Genomic DNA, 22,907 nt, shown 5'->3' on the forward strand with positions numbered 1-22,907 from the left:
TTTGTGGTGTAATTATATGATATATAAGGATATAGGGTAGGGAATGAGTTGAGAATGCTCTTAGAGCATTCTCATCCAACCCCTCATATTATGTGAGGGGTGTTTTTATAATTTAGAAAGTGATTCAGGGTGTTGTGAGTGAAGAGTTTTTATATTTTAGAAAAAGTAGTGATTTTTCTGTATATTTGAAAAGTTACTGTTCATCCTCTATAATTTTTTAATATATTTTGAAAGTGGTTGTGAGTGAAGGAAAGAGAAAAGGTAATGATAAAAGATATAAAAAGTATTATTTAATTGAAATGAAAAGAGAAAATTAAGTGAGTTTTAGTATAATTTTTTATTTGAAGATAGGGAGTGAGATGCGAATACTCTTATACCTTATTCTCTATCATTTTATTTATTTATATTAAAAGCAAAAACAAAAGAAAATAAAACACTAACTGGTTAAGGGTTAAATGAGCCGCATACCCCCAAAGTCTTAATTAATATATATATATAATATCAGAGAAACAGGATCAAAAACATTTTATTATTAACAACAAAATATAAATTAGCAAATACTTATAAAAAGAAAAAAAGAAGAATGACCCATGTTACTTTTAAACTTCTATGTTTAGCGTTGTAAGTTAAGAAATTAGGTAACTTCTTTTAAAGAATTGAACGCCTGAACTTATTAGGAAAATCAATATTGATGTTTATTTCTTTTTTTTTTGGCTGTTTATTTATGTCTTGTTTTATTGTAAATTCAACAAATTTCAAAAATACGAATGCATGTTTAAAGTATACGATTAAACTAGCAGGTATGGTTATTTTATTTATTTATTATTACTATTATTATTATTAGTATTTCTATTTTGAGCTTATGATGCATAACCTATTATTTCTATTTTGAGCTTATGATGCATAACCTAAATTTTCCAGTATCAATAAAATCAGATATCAATTATAAAGGTGATTTGGTTCAAAGTAGTAACAGTCATTAAAATTTCGTGTAATGTCAACTTTTGAATGAAAAAGAAAATGATCATATGAATTATGAGATATTTAAGATAATGCTTAAAATTTATCAAACATGATAAAGACGAACAAACAATCTATTATTATATATAAGTATAAATATATATTATGTTAGTCATTTAAAGAAAATAATAATAATAATAATAATAACAAGGTATATTGATTTTTAATGATCACAACTATTGCATTTTGGTCACTGTTGGTCCCAACTAATGAATTGGCTACTGATGGTCCCAACTTTTAAAGTATTTGTTCCTAATGGTCCGCGACTAACAGAATCCTAACGCCGTTAGTTTCAAATCGTCGGGAAAACGTTTTTGGCAGGAAAATTCAAATTTGTTGCAGGAAAGCACCACCTGAACACCGCACCACCGTCAATTGACTCACCGCTAACCAACTATCACTACTTGAGCACCATCAACCAATTCCGATGATGGTTCTAAGGTTTCCGGTGACCTTAATAATTGGGGATTTTACTACAAAAAGGTTCCTAAAGGTCTTATACGAAGTTACCAAGATGTTTGGGACGAAAATGCTGAGTCTTCGGGAAAACAATTGAGTTTTCCAGCCAAAACCGTTTTTCCGGCGACTTGAAACTAACGGCGTTAGGATTTTGTTAGTAGCGGACCGTTAGAAACAAATAGTTTAAAAGTTGGGATCAATAGTGACCAAAAGACAATAATTAAAATCATTAAAAACCAATATACCTAATAACAATAATATTAGTGATAATAATGAAGTAATTATTTATTTAGGGGCTTGGTGCTACAGCACGCAATTAAGAAAGCATTAACTATTTAGCTACTCATAATTATGAGCGAAATTAAAATAAAATATAGATTACAGTTCATAAAAAAAAATAAAAATAGTTGACCTATAAGCCTTTTAGCTTAAATTAATTAGGACTATTGGTTTTTATTGGTCCCAAGTATTTCATTTTTGCCGGCGCTGGTCCCAACTATCACTTTAACTGCCAACGGTCCCAACTTTCACACATGTGTCTGCCACCAGTCCACGACTAACCGAGTACTAACTCCGTTATGTTTTAAATGACGTGTCCATCCTACGTGTTAAAAAACCTTGACGTGGCTGCCTACGTGTATATTAATAACAAAAAACCCAATTTATATGTGTTGATTGGCTTTGGAATTACCTGACAACGAAGATTACCTCGTCCTTCGTAATCACATTCCAATAATGTCACACCCTCAAAATCCACTAACGGAGTTTTACCGTCAGAGGGTGTGAACTGGCAGGATCGGATTCATTAGTTATAACCAAACCAAAGAAAAACGTTTAAATGAAAGTAAATGCGGAAGCGTAAAACCTTAATTCAAAAGTTGCGTCACGCAGGACGACTTAAAACCAAATGTAACTGTTAAAATTAAGTTTGCAGAATAAAAGTGTTTTCATTAATGCATGCTCCTAAACCGCGCGCCCGCCTCGGCTACCTGAGAATAACATACTAAAAGTGTCAACACAAGGTTGGTGAGTTCACAAGTAAAATAAGGTAAATTGTTTAGCGTTTTGCGTAACCTCGTTACGATGTTTAAATGTTGCGTAACCCCGTTACGACGTTTGAGTGTGTAACCACGTTACATCGTTTAAGTGTTGCGTAACCCCGTTACGGCGTTTGAGTGTGTAACCACGTTACAGCGTTTAAGTGTTTTGCATTACCAGATAGTGTTATGTCAAATTATATATCGATAGGTAGCTAATCTATACAACAAGTATCGCTAAGTGGTTCGCGACCGAAGCTGACTGTTTATCAAGTGCCCGTCACCAGGTCCTCCAGACCATGGTAAGTGTTAGCCAAAATTTACACCCACTCAACCTCCAGTTGAGCTTAGCGTCGGGTGGGGTTTGTTAAACCCAGTAGTACTACCCAAAAGTGACTCGCTATTCCAAATATTAACCGGTCCGATGTGTGGGACTTCAAATGTTACGTATGCCGCTTAGCCTTTACAAGTGATATATAATTTATAACAAAATCTTTCATATGCGTTTATCTCAGAAAATACGTTTATCGGAGTATGTTATCTCCCCCAAGTGAAAAATGTTTGAAAATAGTTTAAGAGTGGGGTAAGTGAACTCACTGTTTGCGAAGAATATCCTATCTAGATCACCGAGTGATGCGCGTCGTAGAAAACTCTCTAGCGTTCTAAATAACAAAGAGATTTTCTAAGTATCGGAATGTTTAACGAGTCTCTAGACTCGGCACATAATACCTATGCACGTAACATGTTTCGTGTTTCGTTTGTGAATCGTGTGTGACTTAAACAAGTAAAATTGTGATACGATACATGAGTGGGCAATTACTTTCGTGTCACATATTAATAACATACTTATTAGCAATTATTCCCGTAGGGGCATTTTGGTCAACAAACAAAGACTAACTAACCATTATTCCCCATAAGGGCAATTTGGTCAATTCATGGCAATCAACTAGCAACTATTCCCCGCAAGGGTATTTTGGTCAAAATACAACAATTATATAAAAACTATCATATTTCATGCATTCCTATACAACTCAGCAGCTAGTTTCGTTATGACAGAATTTCTACTTGAAAGATTGCACTATTTCACCGACCATATCATCTCAATTAATTCACCAAAAATTTACCACAGAAGCATACATATCTTAGGTTTCCAGAACATCTTTTATCTTATTTTTATTCCATATAGATTGTTCATAATGATCAAAACATTACAGCTAACTTATATCAGTCAGATTCATGTGCATCAGAATGTTATTTGCAATTCCCGTCAAACGAAAAATCCAATAAATGCAAGACCACTTGGGTTTGGTTCCTAACTCAGTGAGTCAACTTCCAGAAGTGGAACCAACCCAATTGGTCTCGTGGTTCGTGAGATATAACATTTACAACATAACCTAACAGCAGGTCTAACAGCTCAGCTTTGCATCACATTTTTGTAAAATCATAAAAGTATACTTCCACTTATCCAAAAATTACGAATTTATACTTCATAGAAACTAGACTCAACCTAGTTTACTGCAGTACCCACAATCTCAATCAATTTTCACGTTTACACTTCGTTACAGTCAGTTAAACATCGTATATACATTCTGTCCAGAATCTGTTCACATCAAAACTCAACATAATCACAACCTATGAACTATCATGCATCCATATAACCCTCTAGACACTATAACTACTATCCATGCATATCAATCACACCATACATACAAGATTAGGGTTTGTGATCTAATCCAAATCAAAGACAACAATGAATTATGCAACAACATCAATCTAGTTATCAATCTATTATGCAACTAACAAGAATCATATTGATCACATACATACATATAATCGGCCTACTTAGGGTTTACATACAACCCATTAAACATCAAAATTACACAACAAGGAGGTAAAGGATGATCAAGTATACCTTCCTAGCACCTAGTTCTTGGATTAATCTCTTGATTGATGTGTGTGTGTGTGATCTTTGTGGACGGCAGCCGTGGAGAGGGAACAAGAGACTTCCGATCGGAAGTTGTAGGGTTAGGGAAAATAGTTAGGGTTTAGTGTTTAAGTTATATTTATAAATAATCAAGTTACATTCTAGTCCCTCTTCTTTCCAAGTGTTGTTTTTCTAGAACATTCCATCATACTTGGACAATAAGTTAACATGACCATAGTATTATCACATAGCACATAATCCTAACACATAATAATCATATAATTATTGTTTTTACGTTTGTCGTTTATTTATCAATCGTTTGCGTCAACTCGTTTGCGTTTCGGTGCAAATCCCGAAAGACTACCCATGTAGTGAGTGTTAAGCGTCATTTAAACCCTAGTTTAAATGTAATGAAGTGTGCGTTATAGATTCAACGATCTTAAAGTTTGAATTGACGGAGTTGAGTTAACGGAGTTAACCTGGAATTGACGATTGTCACAAATAACCACAATCTCAACGCCGTTGCCGGAAACCAACACTCCTGAATTCTTCTCTCTTGACGTTGCTAACGACGGAGATGATTACAGTACGCCTACGCCGCCGTTAAAACGGTCAAAATTGGCTACGCCGGTGGTGGATGAAGAGCCGAAGAGATTGCTTGAAGCTGGATGGTTTCGAGCTAGCTTCCAAATCTGCAAATTAAAGTCAAAATCAAAACCAATGGGGTTAGGGTTACTAGCTTCCAAAGCTCTCCGATCCAAACTCATACCCACAAACCCTAGACTCCTCCGTACCATCACCTCAACACCGGACCTCCACAAACCCGAATTCGCAGCCGAACCGGATCTCCCGAAGCGGACACCGATTGCCGGAGCCAGGGTGACGTCATCGAGGTCTTTGTGGACGGCTATCCGGTTAAGATCCCGAAAGGTATGACGGTGTTGCAGGCGTGTTCGGTTGCCGGTGTGGACATACCGAGGTTTTGTTACCATGACCGCTTGTCGATTGCCGGATTGTTGGGGCAGTGGCAGATGCCGATAACGGCGTGGATTTTGCGATTGAACTGGAAGTCCTCCCAGGGGCTGGGGGGCGATCCGCCGAGGATGAAGTTGAAGCGGAGGGAGCCGGAGTGCCAGGGCTTTGAATTGGTTTTGATTTTGACTTTAATTTGCAGATTTGTGAAGGAGGAGAAGGGTTTTTTTGTTATTAATATACACGCAGGCAGCCACGTCAAGGTTTTTTAACACGTAGGATGGACACGTCATCTAAAACATAACGGAGTTAGTACTCGGTTAGTCGTGGACTGGTGGCAGACACATGTGTGAAAGTTGGGACCGTTGGTAGTTAAAGTGATAGTTGGGACCAGCGCCGGCAAAAATGAAATACTTGGGACCAATAAAAACCAATAGTCCAATTAATTAAAGTGCTTGGTTGCTTGCTTGATTCTTTTCTTTGATGATTTTTCTAAATACACAATACTCTATTATCTATTTACATGTTACTCTATGTTATTAACTAAATTGATTCTAAGCTTTCTAATAAATACACTCATTATTTATTTATTTTTTTAATATGTCTGAAGTAAGAATAAAACCGATAACCATTTGGTTGTAAGACTATGCGCTGTTGTCCACGAGTGGAGCTGCGAAGGGGTGGCACGAGTCATGAAGATGGCGTACACCACACAGGCATCCCGTGAACTGCGGCACAAACGGACCTCTGCAAGCCGTCGTGAGCCGGGTCGCTGCTGGTGAATAGAGGCTGGGTCCATGTGATTTGTGAAAAAGTTGTTGGATCTTGCCCTTGTTGAGCGTTGGCTTGTTTGGAAGAAGGCACACAGCTGCAGCTCACGACGAAGAAGAAGAAGAAGAAGAAGAAGAAGAAGAAGAAGAAGAAAGTGTGATCTAATTTGTTTACCGATGAGCTTTATTTTTATAAATCACAAGACCCAACTAAATAGATGCATGCTATTGCTTATATATTGGCCTAATTTATTAAGTTATTTTGTACTACTTAGCCTAATTTTGTCAAAGATGGTTTAATAAATAAAAATTTATTTATATATTATTTTCTTTTATTAGAAAATTTATTTTTTATTTTATATTGTTATTTCATATTTTCGAAAACAAAAAAAATAAAAAAATCAGAAAATTAGCTGAAGCCACCATTCGTCTGAACCACAACAGATTCAGGCGGCTTCAGCAGTGGCTTCAGCGAGTATCCAGTCAGCACTGCATGACACAATATTATTGGATGAATTCAGATTTGTCACTAGACCAAACTAGTGGTTGTTATTTAACCATTATCTAACAATTAATTTATAATTTTTATCAACCAAAATCTTCCTTCTTTTTAGTTCTTTTTTATTTTTAAAATTTTTCTTGTTGTTTTTCAAGTTAAAAGCTCTTATCTATTGAAAAAAACGAATTTACTAATTTTAGATGAGGGATGCAAAAGAAAATACTTTTGCTACGCATCCACGAAAACCCAAACTACGATATGAAGATGAGGGATTTGTAAAATAAATATAAAAGTTATTATCAATAAAACATTTGATATAGAAAGTTATAACTAAAAGTTAGTCATGTTAGTTGAAGAAGGTTTAAGTGTTTAACTATTTAAGCAACAAATATAGAAACCGGTACATATTCTTTTGAGGGTTGAGGTATTCTACAAAGGGTAATATACATGAGAAAGATAAGAAGCCATAATTGTTTAACATGTGTCAAGTGCGGACCAAGGGGGAAAGACAGATGGAGAAAAACACATATTTCTCTAGTTACATGCAAGAAACATGTTAATTTCCCTATCATTTTAAAATGTCTATATAACTTTTTTCGTACGATGTTTTCACTAAAATAAAGCTCACCATTATAACAGGTGTTTTTTTTTATCTTTAATATGAGTATGACTTTGTTTTATAAAAAATAAAAATAAAAAATTACGTCATTATGTTTTTCTGTTTATCATTGTATCTCTCTATTTATCATTGTGTTTTTTTTTCTTTTTCCAAAAATGATGAAATCTGAAAATTGTAATAATGAAATAATACTGTTGTGTAATTCTAATATGCAAATATAATTATAAAATAACATCTATATCTAATACATATAACACAATGATGAATGCATATTACGCAATAACATAAAACGTAAAACCCAATGGTGAATACATATTACGCAATGATCAGAAATGCAAAACACAATGGTAAATGCATAATACACAATGACCTGAATATAACATACGATGAATGTAATACAGAATGACTAAAACACATGATTAGTAGGAAGATGCAATAATGATCTAGGGATAAAATAATAAGCATAAAGACACAGTGACAACAAAATACACAATGGCGTACCTTTTGTTTTAAATTTTATCTTTAATATGTGTAACGATTGAAAAACACAATGATCATAACCTATAGGACAATGTAGAAAACTTAATTTAAAAAACACAATGACAAACCAATAACACGATTTATAAAAACCCATTATTATTCTTTTTTAATTTTTTTACAACAATATGGTACTTATATTAAGGATAAAAAACGCTTATTATTATTATGATGACTTTTTTTAAATAATTGTCGTATGAAAAAGTTATGGACGCTTTAAAATGATAAAGGGATCGCACCTTGCATGTGAAGAGAAAAAGTCAACAAATATGGACTATTCCATATATGCCATTTCTATCATTTTTTTTTGGAAAATTGGTTTTTATTGGTCCCAACTATCTCATTTTTGTCGGCGCTGATCCCAACTTTCATTTTGGCTGGCAATGGTCCCAACTTAAACATTCGTTTCTTCCACCAGTCCGCTACTAACGGAGTACTAACTCCGTTATGTTTTTGCTGATGTGTCCATCTGAGTTGTCAAAAAATGTTACGTGGCAGCCACCTCCCCACATCACCGTCCCACCGCCACTCCCGCCACCCCCACCACCACCGCCAACGCCGCATCGGCATCGCCGTCGACCTTTCCGACGAGTCTGCCTTCGCCGTCAAATAGGTCGTCGACCTCTCCGACAAGTCCGCCGACGAGTTCGAACATAAGAATGTGTTTATACTTAACTTATTACATTCTTATATCATCCCAACACATCCACCAAATTAAAACCAAACTCTCCGGAGCTTCAACCACCATTCCCTCAATCGAATCAGAGCTATGCAATACCAACTTACAATCGGAGGCAAATCATTGCCTAATTCATCCACACATTTCCAAGGCCCCAAAGTTCTTCAGGCAAGTTAGATGTGTTCGTAAATCAATTAGTTTTGTTGGGTTTTTACTCGAATTAGAAATTAATTGCATCATTTGTAGCTTCCGTTAGACAATTTGACATTGGAACTGTCAAATTTAAGGTTGACTCTTCGTTGTCAGTGTCAATGTCTGCAATTGACAAGTCAATGGAGCCCCAGTCAGCGCCATAGAGGACGGAGGTGGGTCTGAGGTGGGTTAAGATGACAGCATCGCCGGGACGGAGGTAGTGGTTGGCGGCCCATTTGACGGGGAAGGCGGACGACGTCGGCGGGACGGAGGTACTGGTTGACGACCCATTTGACGGCGAAGGCGGACTCGTCGGAGAGGTTGACGGTGATGCCGATGCGGGGTTGGGCGGTGGTGGTGGGGGTGGCGGGAGTGGCGGTGGGACGGTGGTGTGGGGAGGTGGCTGCCATGTAACATTTTTTTGACAACTCAGATGACACATCAGCAAAAACATAACGAAGTTAGTATTCCGTTAGTCACGGACTGGTAGAAGAAACGAATGTTAAAGTTGGGACCGTTGCCAGCCAAAATGAAAGTTGGGACCAGCGCCGATAAAAATGAAATAGTTGGGACTAATAAAAACCAATTTTTCTTTTTTTTTCTTCTCAAATTAATCAGAGTTATTTAAATCTAAGATCAATAGACTAGATTATTTATCACACTTCTCATTTTTAGTTTAATTTGTATTTTAACCTAACCCTTATTTTGATTTATATTTTGAGTATACGGAAAAAAGTTATAAATAATAAACAAAATTAGAGATACCATTTGAAAAATGTTTTATACCTTTGTTTTAACCTTGTTTCTTTTCGGATGTTTTGCTGATGCTTCTTCTTCTTTTTTTTTTCAATGTATTATTAATATACTTGTAAAAAGCATTATTAACTTTTTGTTTAGAGTAAATTGTCATTTTCATTCTTTTGGTTTGGCAAATAATACAAATTTAGTACAAAAGGTTTATTTTTTGCATATGAACCATCCACGTTTCCCAATTCTTACCAATTATATCCAAATCACTAACTCCGTTAAATTGAATCGTTAAGTCAGGGGTAGACATGTCTTTTCACTCTTTCTTTATTATATGAGTACAGTGCCAAAATCGTCCATAAAGTCTGGTCACATTTGCGAATTTCGTCCAAAAAGATTTTTTTCACAATTATACCCTCGATGTTTCCCAACCGTTGCCAATTTCGTCCAAATTGTTAACTCGGTTTAAATTCAACGTTAAAGAGTGTTACTGTCCTTTTACATGTTTGTTTACATTACTATTATTATTATTATTATTACACTAAGCTAAACCCTGTATATTACTAAAAATAAAGAAGAATAACCAAACGGATACTATATTGGACTCAAACATAGGAATCGTGAGATGCTATATATGTCATCAACAAACACATAATAATAATAATAATAATAATAATAATAATAATAATAATAATAATAATAATAGTGTAAATAAACATGTAAAAGGACAGCAACATCCCTGAGTTAACGTTGAATTTAGACCGAGTTAACAATTTGGACAAAATTGGCAACGATTAGGAAAATCGAGGGTCTAATTGGGAAAAAATATTTTTGAACGAAATTGGCAAATGTCACCAAACCTTAGGGACGATTTTGGCACTTTACTCATAAAATAAAGAGTAAAAGACATGTCTACCCCTGACTTAACTATTAAATTTAACGGGGTTAGTGATTTGGATGTAATTGACAAGAATTGGAAAACGTAGATAGTCCATATGCAAAAAAATAAACTTTTTAGACTAAATTCGCATTATTTGTTAAACCACAATGAAGAAAATGACACTTTACTCTTTTATTTATGATGTCAACTAAAATTATTAAAATTGTTTATGCTAACTGGTGTAACTTTAATATTAAAAAAATTAACAAATAGTTGTATTTAGGGGATATTAAGTTATTATATTTTATTGTTAAGGTTCGTTATTGTGAAAGCATTAAAGGGCGTCATCTATACTAGAGGTGGGCAAATAAACCGGTTAATCGAACCGATCCAAAAACTGAACCGAAATCGAACCGGTTTGAAACCGATTATATAGAAACTGGTTTGAAACCGTTTGCAACCGATTGAAACCATAGGTTCGGAACCGGTTTGAAATTTTCTCCACAAAAACAGGTTCCAAACCGGTTAACCGAACCGAAACCGGCCAAAACCGGTCAAAAATCGAGCCGAAACCGATCAAAACCCTAACCGAAACCGATCGTACCATGGTAAGAAACCGGTTCAACCCAAACTGAAAGCGATCATAAACCGGTTTTGACTTTTATTGACCAAACCGAACCGGTTTTAACTCAAACCGGCTTTGAGTTTTAAACCGACTTGTGCACCTCCAATCTATACCATGTAGGCTAGATGGCGTCGTTAACACCATGTTGGGCATATCAAGGAGGCACCATTCTCCCCCCAACACCATGCACATAACGACCCCATGGTGATGGTTTTTTTTTTTTTTTTTTTTGTGATATAGATTCAAAAGTCCCATACATTCTTTTTTTTAGAACGGGAAAAAAATTATTTTATATATACCAACCACATAATCTCAAACTTCTATCAAATAATCTACTTATTCTCTAAAATTCTATCAAATAATCTCAAACCTTTTTTTTTTTACAAAAATGGACTCGCAATCCGGCTCATCGTCGTCCGACTATTATCATAGACTCTCCCTTAGATTCAGTCATGGAAGACGAAGTGATAATTGTTTCGGTTCGGGCAGCGGCTCAACTGTTAGTCCGCATATGTCAACACAAACAACACTTACAAGACGACCTCCATTTCAATGGGATTGCCTGGCTGCTCATGACCTTTTGGTAAAAGATTCTTTTTTCCAAAAACCATGTTTATGAGATGGAAATTTTGGCGCTTTGTCAAATGAGTTAACAATTATTCTTACGAATTTTTGGGGAATTAAAACGAGTTAGATATTTACAATAAAAGGAGAATGCTAGATGTAAACTAAGATCTACTATAATATTAAAACAATAACTATTTCTAAATAACATTTATTCTCATAGTTTTTTATTAATAAAATAATTCAAAATTAAATTAAATTACATTTAACTTAATCACATTCAATATATAATACAATATAATTAAAAACTATCATGTTTTTCTTTTCAAAGTTTCATGGTAGTTATTCTTAGGAAAATTGGTTTTAAATAATCCCAACTATCACTTATTGGCAAATAACAGGCCCAACTTTGCACTTGGCTGGTGGCGGTCCTAACTAAAGGGATATTTATTTTTAACGGTCCACGACTAACGGATGACTAACCCCGTTAGTATGTTGCTGAGTTGGCCATCCTAGCTGTTAAAAACCATCTTACGTGGATCGTTTACATGGCGCTGGACTCTTTATAAATGACTTGATTTTGTTAATTGGAAATTCAAGCACCCGAATTGAAACATTGTTTCGTCACTTGGATAACAGTTTCGAGATAAGTTTTACATCGGTCGAATCAGATCGTTCTTCCGATCAAAATCCCTAAAACATCGGTTTGAAACTTGGGAAAAAACATAACAGCGTTAAGTGTTTTTTAACAAAGGACCATTGAGACAAAAATATTTGATAGTTGGGACCGCTGATAGTGATTTTTAAAGTTAGGATTATTATCGGCCAATACATAAGAGTTGGGATTATTTATTTCCATTTTGTCTTTTATTTATTTATTTATTTGTTGTTTTAATTTATTGTTTTTAGTAATCTTATATTTTTATTTGTTGTCTTTCACTAAAAAAAAAAGAAAGAAACATAAAAATAATGTCTTAGCCCCAAATGTTAGTTATGATATGGGCTATTCAAAAATATTTTTAGCAATTAAAAAACTTAAATCTATAATCAATTCCAGCTTACACATAAACTCTAAATCCCCAATCATAAACCCCTAAATACCCAATCAATTCAAATTTAGACATAAACCCCTAAATCCCTAATAAATTACATTTTTCAATTTACTTTATCCAAATATCCAATAAACCATAATCAATCATTCAAATATGCCATAAACAATTCCAAATTAATAATAATTTATATAAACAAATTAACAATTACAATTTTAAATAAAAGTAGAAGAATCCATAAATTAAATAAGTAGCAATCAAATCGTGGAAGAAGGACTGGGGGAGCACCGGATGTCAACTACTCAGCTACAGCATGGAAATCTGGTGACAGAGGAACAACGAACAATGGTTTTATTTGGTTTGGACTTTAATTTTGCTGGGCTTTAAACTTTGGTTGAGCTTTAATTGGCTTTAGCTATTAATTTGATTGGGCTTTAAACAAATAGGTTTAAAATTATATTTTTCAGGGGTAACGAAATTGTCACACCCCCCGGCCGAAGGCGGAAACGCCGGGACGTGCGTAGATTGAAATCATACACATGGTATTAAATGTAAAAACTCCTATTAAAAGAAACCAACGAATTATTCAAATATAATCCAAATAGAAAATATGACATAGCACTTTATTCATTCAACTTCTAAGTCTGACCCATGCCCTATATGAAACTTCAAGAATCTTCATAACTTAATTTTCATCACCTGAAAAACATGCGAGAGTGTCAACTAAAAATAGTTGGTGAGAACATAGGTTTTGAAAAAAAATAAGTTTTATGTTGAAAACATTCCATATGTGTTAAGTTACTTTGTATACTTTAGTGATTACAACCAAACCTCTTACACGTTTAGCGAGTCGTCTAATCCACGATTAGACTATTATGTTTAATGTTTAACGATCGTCGGATTATGAACACACAAGCCTCTACCTAAGGCCTGCGTGGGCGGGTCGAGCCAATAGATCTATCATCATACTACCACGGGCTTAACAAGTTAATGGTTGTACATGCGATTAAGTATACACTTGTAATGATTACACATAACGAATATAATGAAATAAATATTGAATCAAATAGCATGTATAAAACGCAGAATAAATAAGTTGCATGTTTCCACCCCGAAGTATAAAGCGTTTAAAAGCATGTAAAAGGGGCTATGAACTCACCTTGCTTGACGGATGAACACGAACACGAGCAAGAGTTTGTTGAACCGGTTACGGGATGCCTTAGATTAAGTTTGATTTTTAAATTAGTTAGAGTGTCGCATACTAGAATGTTCTAAACCAAGAGCATGACCTCCAGCAAGTTGATTCCCAGGTAAGAGTCACGGGTCCAATGGGATTATTTACGCCACTCTTGCCTTAGACAGAACCGTTTGCTTGTCAGATACATACATACCCGGTTTATACTCTATTTGTATACTAACTCAAAATGTTTTAGAATGGTTTTCACAAATAATAAAGTACGAGGTTAAAAGTGTAATATCATATAGTTTGGGTGTTTATTGACATTTAGGAAAGTATAGCGTTCAAAGTGTAAATACTATAGTTTAGGATGTTTATCGACATTTATGAAAGTATAGGGTTTAAAGTGTAAATATTATAATTTAGGATATTTATTGACATTTATGAAAGTATAAGGACCAATTATGTTAATATAATTTTTAGTTATGTTAACTTTATGAGTTTTTGAAGATCATAAGAATATTCATAGTTCATGAAAAAATTATACTTCAATCCAAGATTTTGAGAAAATAATTGTGATCCCTTGGAATAACATGATCATTATAATATTTTAAAGTAAAAAGTAAGAGTTTTATTAACAATTCATGATGATCATGATGAGGGTATATGAACAACTATGAAGATTCAAAATAAAATTCAAGAACATAAGAACAAACTAAAATAAATTTATAAAAACAAGATCAAAATCAAAAATATATGAAGAACAACTAAGAAAACATGTAAAACTTACTAGAGAGAATGAGATTTGGTGTGAAAAAATATGAGAATGAGGGGCTCTATTTATAGGCCAAAAGTTGAGGTTTGAATATGATTTAGATAGAGATAAAACTTGTTTAAAACTTAAGAGATAAACTAATTATAATAATCATAATGATAATAATATATACAATAATAATAAATAAATAAAAATTGATATGTGTGTGTGCATTCAAAAGTGCACGGCACTTTTTATTTTATTTTATTTTTTGACTTTTTTTTTTAAATTATAAGATTTGGATAAATTTAATTATGGAACAATGTTAATATAGAAGGTTCTAGAATGTTTCATTTATTTTAAATCACAGGATAAATTTAAATACTTAGGATAAAAATAATAATAACAAAATATTTTGTTACATGCTATAAAATATTAATCTAGGCATTCCGGTTTAACGCGTCATATTAATGATTAAGCACGATTATAATGAAATACCATGGGTAGCCTCCCAGGTCGCCCCTGTCTATCGTAGTAGCCCACTCTCATAAATGTTACCTATTTTCGGTCTTCTTGTGAGAGTGTGGGCCTTGTTTAAAATCTATTCATGCTGCTCCGGCTGGCTACTTTTTATTCAATACACTACATACATTTAAGTAAATATCTAAAGTATTCAAAGATAGAATTATTACCTTTATTTTGATATTAAAACCACTTTTTAATTTATTTAACAATGTAACTTAGTTTCCAAGTTTATACATGAGCATGATTTAACAAATTTTAAACAAAACATGCTTTCGTAATTGATTAAACACTGGTGTCACAGTCTAACACTTTTGTGTCGAGTAACAATCTTTTCCAACCGAGTTGTTCTGGTTATGTTGAAATATACGGCCATTTCAATTCAACAACAAATAAAATTAAAAGAACAAAATATTAAAGAGTTGTTGGTATTTAAACGTTTAATTGTCAATAATCAAGTTAGTTATACTATAATTGTTTTTATATGTATGGTGATTGAGACCGAGATCAATCAGGGCTAACATTAGTTGGATTAAAGTTGAAGCTAGGCTTGATAATGGTTTGATTGGATCTATTGTGTTCTTAGTTAAGAGAGATTTCCTATTCGAATTTGTAATGAGCGGTTAATGATTACGTCTAGTTTTTGTTAAATAATAAATAAAACTCTATCGTTTTGATAGACTTTGGCATACTCAATCACTTATTTTAGTCTCAAGATTCAGTAATTTAATCGCTCACGGTATTTGTAGCAACCCTAGATTATAACACGGTCCAGAAAAGGCCTCAAGTCTTCACCGTCCCTTTGTTTAATGTTGTAATATGAACCAAAAATCAAAACACACAACATGAACAGACACTCAAATGGCAACAAAAGCTACTTTTAACACTTTTCCGCATTGGATGTTAGCTTGAACCCAACGAGTACCACAAAACTCAGGCTCGTGAATGCCTAGATACAAAATAAAACCCATAAAAATCGACTTGATACACATTTCTCTAATCACTAAATCCCTGATCAAGGACAAATGATTATACATTTGACATTTTGGTGTCTACCTTGGTAGATATTTCGTACATGTGATTTAGATACAATGTACATGTGTTGCAGCGTGTTGTCACATTCGTGTATATGACAGGCTATAACACCTCTTTTTTGAGTTTCAAAACTTGCAAATGAATGCTTGTTGAGGCACATCAACTTTTCCAATTGCCTTCATTCTCTTCTATCTATGACATTCGTCAAATTCAGTTTAATTTTTTTGTATTCGTTTTTTACCCGTTTGTAATCGGATCCTCTCATTTAATAAAAACGATAAATAATTATTGTTATATGGATTTGTCTTTATTAAATTTTTTTCGTTAACGAACTATAAGAGACTATGAAAATTGTGCAATTAACACCCCTGCTTTTAGTTTTTACAATTCCTGACCAACAAACCCAAGACAAGGGACCATATTGCAAAATAATAAAACTTTTCCCTCCCTTTGTCGAACACCGACACTCCCCCCACCCCTCCCCTCCCCTCCCCTCCCCTCCCCTCTTCATCTTTGATCAGTTAAATCAGCTATAAATGTTACGGTCATAATAGTGTAAGGACTATAGTGTAATTAGTAGTAGCTTAAGGGTCTAGATGTAAATACGTTGATGTATTCTGTAAACGTGTACTTATACACCAATGAGAGATTAGCTATGTTTTGATTGGGTGCCTTCTTCTTGTGCTTCTCTCTCTAAAACTCTATCACTACAATCTGCTACGTATCAATAAATCATGGAATTGATCATATTTAGTTGTTTCATGTTCAACGCGAAATCAATCAACATAGAAAATTCGTTAATTGGCAGCTAGATCGAATCGAATCAATTTTATTAACTCTTATACGCGGACCTAATAGGACCTTGTTACCCTATAAATACACGTGCAAAACTCAATTAAACTGCTCCACGCAATCCTCTCACCCTCACGAAGCAAAGCCCCATATCAATTTCATCCAAGAAACTGTTTTTAATTGTTTTGAATCCGGGTTCAAGCCGCAAACCCTATAGTTCCCCCTTTCGAACCCGGGCTCAGATAGTTTTTATTTTACGTTTATATTATTCTAATCAAGGTAGCCGTTTTCATTTTTCTTACTTCTACTTTCAGCACCTCTAATGCTATCAATTTTAGTAACTTAAGTCTCAAGTTTTATACTGTAACAAATTTTACACAAAACATGGTTTCATAAATAATTAAACATTCGACGTTCCAAAAGCATCAAATTTTTGTACCATAAGCTATACAGGTATTTGGGGGTGGGGGTGTTAGTAAATATTATTTTTAGGTTTACTGTCAGTACCGACTACTGTAATGAAGCTAACCGATACAAACCAATTTCGTGCCGCTTTACATAGTTTGTACATATGACGATACTATTTTGGGCACTCGCATTTTTATTTTCTAGATTTAGTGCCCTTGTTGGTATGAACTTAAATGATACCGACCGAATTTGTAAGGTGTATTGACCAAAATGAAATGCTAAACAATGTAGAAGGACGTTTAAGTTAAGCATCTTTACAATGTTCAGCAACGGGTAAAGAGGAAGACCCACGAACTTGTTTGTATTTCAAAACAATTATACAACCTCGTTGATTTATTGCTTGATTTTGTTATTTTCTGTATGACTTGATTTATTTTACTAGTTTACATTGTTTTTTCTTTAAGAAAAGTTTTATGAGAAATTATCATTTGTATATGTATGATGAAATATAAGCTTGGTTTTGCGCAAAATATATGTTGGTGGATACTAATTATCAAGGGTTAACTTTATGTTAGTTATATTTGTGCTATTGTTATCTACAAATTGCAATGCAAGCCCAGTAACTTCTCAATTAAAAACCATCTCATATCAAGCAAACGGGCCCAATACTAACAATCGGTTCTAGGATTCGGGTCAGTTCTTGTGCCTCTCCTTTACTAATTAACCAGGCCTGGGCCAGGTCTCATTTATTTTTGCCTGTATTGCGAGGTATACTTTTGGTTTTGGTTTGCATCTTATTGGGGATGCAGAAATTATTTCATTGTCTCCTTATGTTGACTTTGAGAGTTTGAGTCAATATTAATATCTTTTTACAATGCAGAAGTAACGGTGCACGCTCCTTTGTTCGATCACAATAAACTGCAGAACACATATGTGCAAAAATGATTTGATGTAAAAGCAAGCTCTTTTTTATTGATAAAACCATAAACTACCTTGACAAATAACACAAGACGACCCTTTAGATACTAGACATCTAATCACAAACCAAGACTCAAATTCCTAACTACCTTAATCGAATAACTAAAAAGGCCAGCATGCCTCTGAACCCGTTCTATTCGACCAACCCGCTTAACCATTTCTCAAGGAATGCATCAAGTTCATTCACATATTACTATATTAATAATTAGGTTTTATCCATCGTATTACGGGTGTTGTTTTCATTTTTCGTATCTAATATTTATATATTTTTTGGATTTTAATTTTATTTAATGTAAGGAAGTTAATAATATACCTAGGATTTGATAATGAACGGTTTTTACAAATAAATGAAATGTAATAATCCGTTTAAAAGCTATATGGGTTTGGTGAGACCCATGACCTGCTTATTTTTTTTACTATAAAATTGTTTAATATAAATAATATCTTTTTTAAAAAAATGGATATTAATTTTTAGTATATCCCTATTTTATAGAATTTTCATATCAAATATTTGGTGAAATTAATTTTTAGTATTATGAGATGTTATAACCCGTTTAAGGGTTATCTGGGTTTGGTGAAACCCAAACCCGAGAATTCAGGTCAAATGTATGAGAAACCTCTATTTACAAATAAAGCAATCTGGTGGCTTGAGAGAATGTAAGAAGCAATTATAAAGCTTTTAAATGTTCCGTTTATATATATTTAAGATTAAGATTTCTCAATTCATCTGGCAGGCCCAGCTTGACCTACTTATAACATCGTGTCAAGAACTTTGATGCTATGATTTAAATTCGTTCACATAAGTGACATTAAGGTGTCAAAGAACTTTGATGCCATGAATTAAAGTCGTGCACATAATTCACATAATTAAAGTTCATGGATATTCAAAGGAATTAAGATAGTGATGTAAGTATGTAACCTTAAGTATGTAGCATATTTATTTCTTGTGGAAAATATGACCTTGCCCCAACGCTCCTTGTGGAAAATATGACATTGCCCGAATTTTCTTTTTCGACAAAGAGAAAATGAAGCTTAATCACTCGAGTATAAATTAGGACACACAAGCCTTACTTTGTCAAAAACATGAATAGACAAATAATGTCTTGTTTGCACTTGTTACTTTCTCTCTAGCTCTATTAATCATTTCACTTTCAAAGTTTGCTTCTTCATCTTTAGAGGAAGCCAATGCTCTTCTTAAATGGAAAGCAAGCCTGCAAATTCTAAACAACTCCCACCTATCTTCTTGGACTCCCCTCCTTGCCAATGCTACCGCATCGACTCCATGCACTTCATGGTTCGGTGTCGTTTGCAATGATGATTGGACCATTCAAAGGTTGAACCTAACATCATCTGAATTAAAGGGTACTCTTCACAGGTTTCCATTCTCGTTTCTCCACAACCTTTCTCATTTTGAACTTAGTGTAAACTACTTTTCCGGTCCAATCCCCGCACACATTCAGCTCCTGTCCAAACTTGTTTATCTTGATCTTTCAGTAAATACACTTTCAGGGGTAATTCCACCAACCATTGGGAATTTAACGCGGCTTACTGTTTTGTACCTCTTCCAAAACAACTTGAATGGTTTGATCCCACAAGAAACCGGGAGCCTGGTCTTACTTGTGTGGCTCAGCCTCTCTTCAAACCATCTCACAGGCCGGATTCCTTCGTCGTTGGGTAATTTAACATCTGTGACTCTCCTACACTTGTACCAAAATCAACTCTGTGGACCCATTCCTACTGAACTAGGGAATCTGAAGTCTCTCACTCAGCTGGCACTAAGCGAAAACCAACTCAATGGTTCTATTCCTTGGTCACTACAAAACCTGAGAAACCTACAGTATTTGTATCTTCGTGTGAACAATTTATCTGGTCCTATACCACAAGGACTGGCAAGTGCAGTCATGCTTGAGCTAGAAATTGACAATAATCAATTGTCTGGCCATTTGCCCGAAGATTTGTGTCATGGAGGAAAGCTTCAAAATTTATCGGTAAGTTCCCATACCAATAGGCTTAAGGAATTGCTCCAGCTTAATAAGAGGTAACTTTGATTTCAATCAATTTACCGGAGGATATATCGAATAGTTTTGGGGTGTATCCAAGTTTAGATTTCCTTGACGTCACTCGTAACAATTTTCATGGGAAGCTGTCTCGAAGCTGGAGCAAATGCAAGAACTTGGCAACCTTACTGATAGGATATAACAACATAAGTGGTAACATACCGCCCGAGTTTGGAAATTCAACTCAATTACAATGGCTTGATCTTTCTTCAAATAATTTGGTTGGTGAGATTCCAAAGGAATTTGGAATGATGAAAGGTATGTTGTATTTGTTCTTGAACGAAAACAAACTCTCAGGTGTTATACCTCAAAAACTTGGATCACTTCAACAACTCCTTATGCTTGATCTATCCACAAACAAATTGAACGGCTCGATATCAAGAGATATTGGCGAGTGGAAACACGTATATTACCTGAATCTTAGTAATAACAAGCTCGGTGGAGAAATCCCATCCGAGATTGGTAAATTAGGCCAACTTACCACACTTGATTTCTCCTGGAATTCACTCATAAGAGAGATACCATCTGAAATTCAAAGTTTAGTATCTTTGGAATATTTGGATCTTTCTCACAACAAATTATCTGGTTCAATTCCTAATGCCTTTGGAAAACTTCCTAGTGAGATTGATATCAATCTCTCTTACAATGACCTCGTAGGTCTAGTTCCCACGTCATTTGCTATCTTCAAAAATTCTTCCATACAGGTATTCCAAGGCAATCCTGGTTTATGTGGAAATGTTACCGGACTGAAACTTTGCGACAGTCAAATTCCAATAAAGAAAAATAACGATGGCTTTCATCATGTGCTCGTCCTTGCGATAATGCTCCCCCTTTTCGGAGCAATGTTGCTCGGCTACCTCTATTCTAATCAAATAAAAAGGAAAAGCCCTTCTCCAGCTAAACCACTGGTTGAAGTAAGTAATGATTTCTTCTCAATATCAAGCTTTGATGGAAAGGCAGCGTATGATGAAATCCTAAAGGTGACAAATGATTTTGATGAAGCATATTGTATTGGCACCGGAGGATATAGCTCTGTATATAAAGCAAAGCTACAACCCAACAATATCACAGTAGCTGTAAAGAAAATCCATTCATCATCATCATCATCATCATCATCATCATCATTAGAGAATCTAGTTGATCATAGAGGTTTTCTTAGTGAGGTGCACGCATTAACCAACATAAGGCATCGAAACATAGTGAAACTCTTTGGATTTTGCAACCACGCCCGTCACTCATTTTTGATTTATGAATACCTTGAAAAGAGAAGCCTCAAATCAATCTTTGATAGTGATATCCTATCAAAGGATTTGGATTGGTTGAAAAGGGCCAAAATTGTAAGGGTTGTAGCTGATGGTTTGGCTTATTTGCACCACGATTGCTCACCGCCTATAGTCCATAGAGACATTTCAGTAGCCAACATCCTTCTCGATTCGGATTATGAGGCACATATCTCTGATTTTGGCACAGCCAAACTTTTAAAGCTAGACTCGTCAAACTGGACAACGGTTGCAGGTACCTATGGTTATATAGCACCAGGTAACTTAGTTTCTTCTACACATATCTTATCAAATTTCAAATATATCTTATTTGTAGAACCATATGTTTATGGATTGATATAACTTGTTTTATTTTCTTGTGTCTATGTAGAGCTTGCTTATACAATGGCGGCAACTGAGAAATGCGATGTGTATAGCTTTGGAGTTGTTGCACTCGAATTGATCATGGGAAAGCATCTAGGAGAACTCGTAACGTCTATGCCAACTTTGTCTGCTGATTATTTGTTGCATACCAATGTGGGAGACAGTCGGATATCACCACCATCACCCCAAGTTGAAAAACTAGTGAAGTCCATTTTGATCATCTCAAGAGTGTGTTTGAACTCTAATCCGCATGAAAGGCCAACAATGCGACAAGTTTCAAATATCTTGGAAATGGAGGAGGAACGTTGGATTGATATCTCGGAATAATTGGTTAGATTGATATATATCGTGTGTGTACTCTCTTTATTTAGTTTTCTCAAGTTTTGTGTGATGTGTATGTAATATATATGTATTCTTTCGGATGTCTAAGAAACCGTTTACATATTTTTCTTACCAGGTTATGTATTAGATATAGAAAAATAATGGTGAATTCCTTACTGTTATTCAAACTTGTCGCATTGTTGGCCTTTCTTATAGGTAAGAGTTCAAAGAGATACCAACTTGCGGTTTCTAGGTCAAACCGTGAGCCAAAACCGCTAGTAACAACTTTTTTATCATTGAAAATTGCCACTTCACAATTCCATAATAATCAAAGTATCAAACTGATTTAAGCGTTGACATCACCCTCAGTTGTTTCATTTTTCTAAAACTAGCAACCTCGATACATTTCAAACATAACTAATCAATTTTTAAAGAAATTAAACCAACAAATGATCATTGTTAAATGATTTAACAAACATGTTAACAAATATTTATTTTGTAGACTTCACATAGTTTACATAAATTTAGAGATGAAAATCATTATTTTATTTATAGTTTTGGCAATTTATATAACTTGCTCAGTTTCTGTCTCTTCAATTCATCATTTTACTAGAGGTGTGATACTTACTCCACATGCATGAACCAGA

At 34.4% G+C, this 22,907-nt stretch overlaps 1 pseudogene; it reads left to right on the forward strand.

Moving 5' to 3' along the window:
- The window catches only part of LOC143624994 (uncharacterized), a 38,658-nt pseudogene extending 16,392 nt beyond the window's left edge, over nucleotides 1-22,266 (forward strand).
- The last annotated feature ends 641 nt before the right edge of the window (nucleotides 22,267-22,907 follow it).

This window comes from Bidens hawaiensis, unplaced genomic scaffold (assembly GCF_021521415.1).
Source record: "Bidens hawaiensis isolate Kalapana, Puna unplaced genomic scaffold, B.hawaiensis_p1.1 tig00004020_1, whole genome shotgun sequence".
Lineage (NCBI taxonomy): Eukaryota > Viridiplantae > Streptophyta > Magnoliopsida > Asterales > Asteraceae > Bidens > Bidens hawaiensis.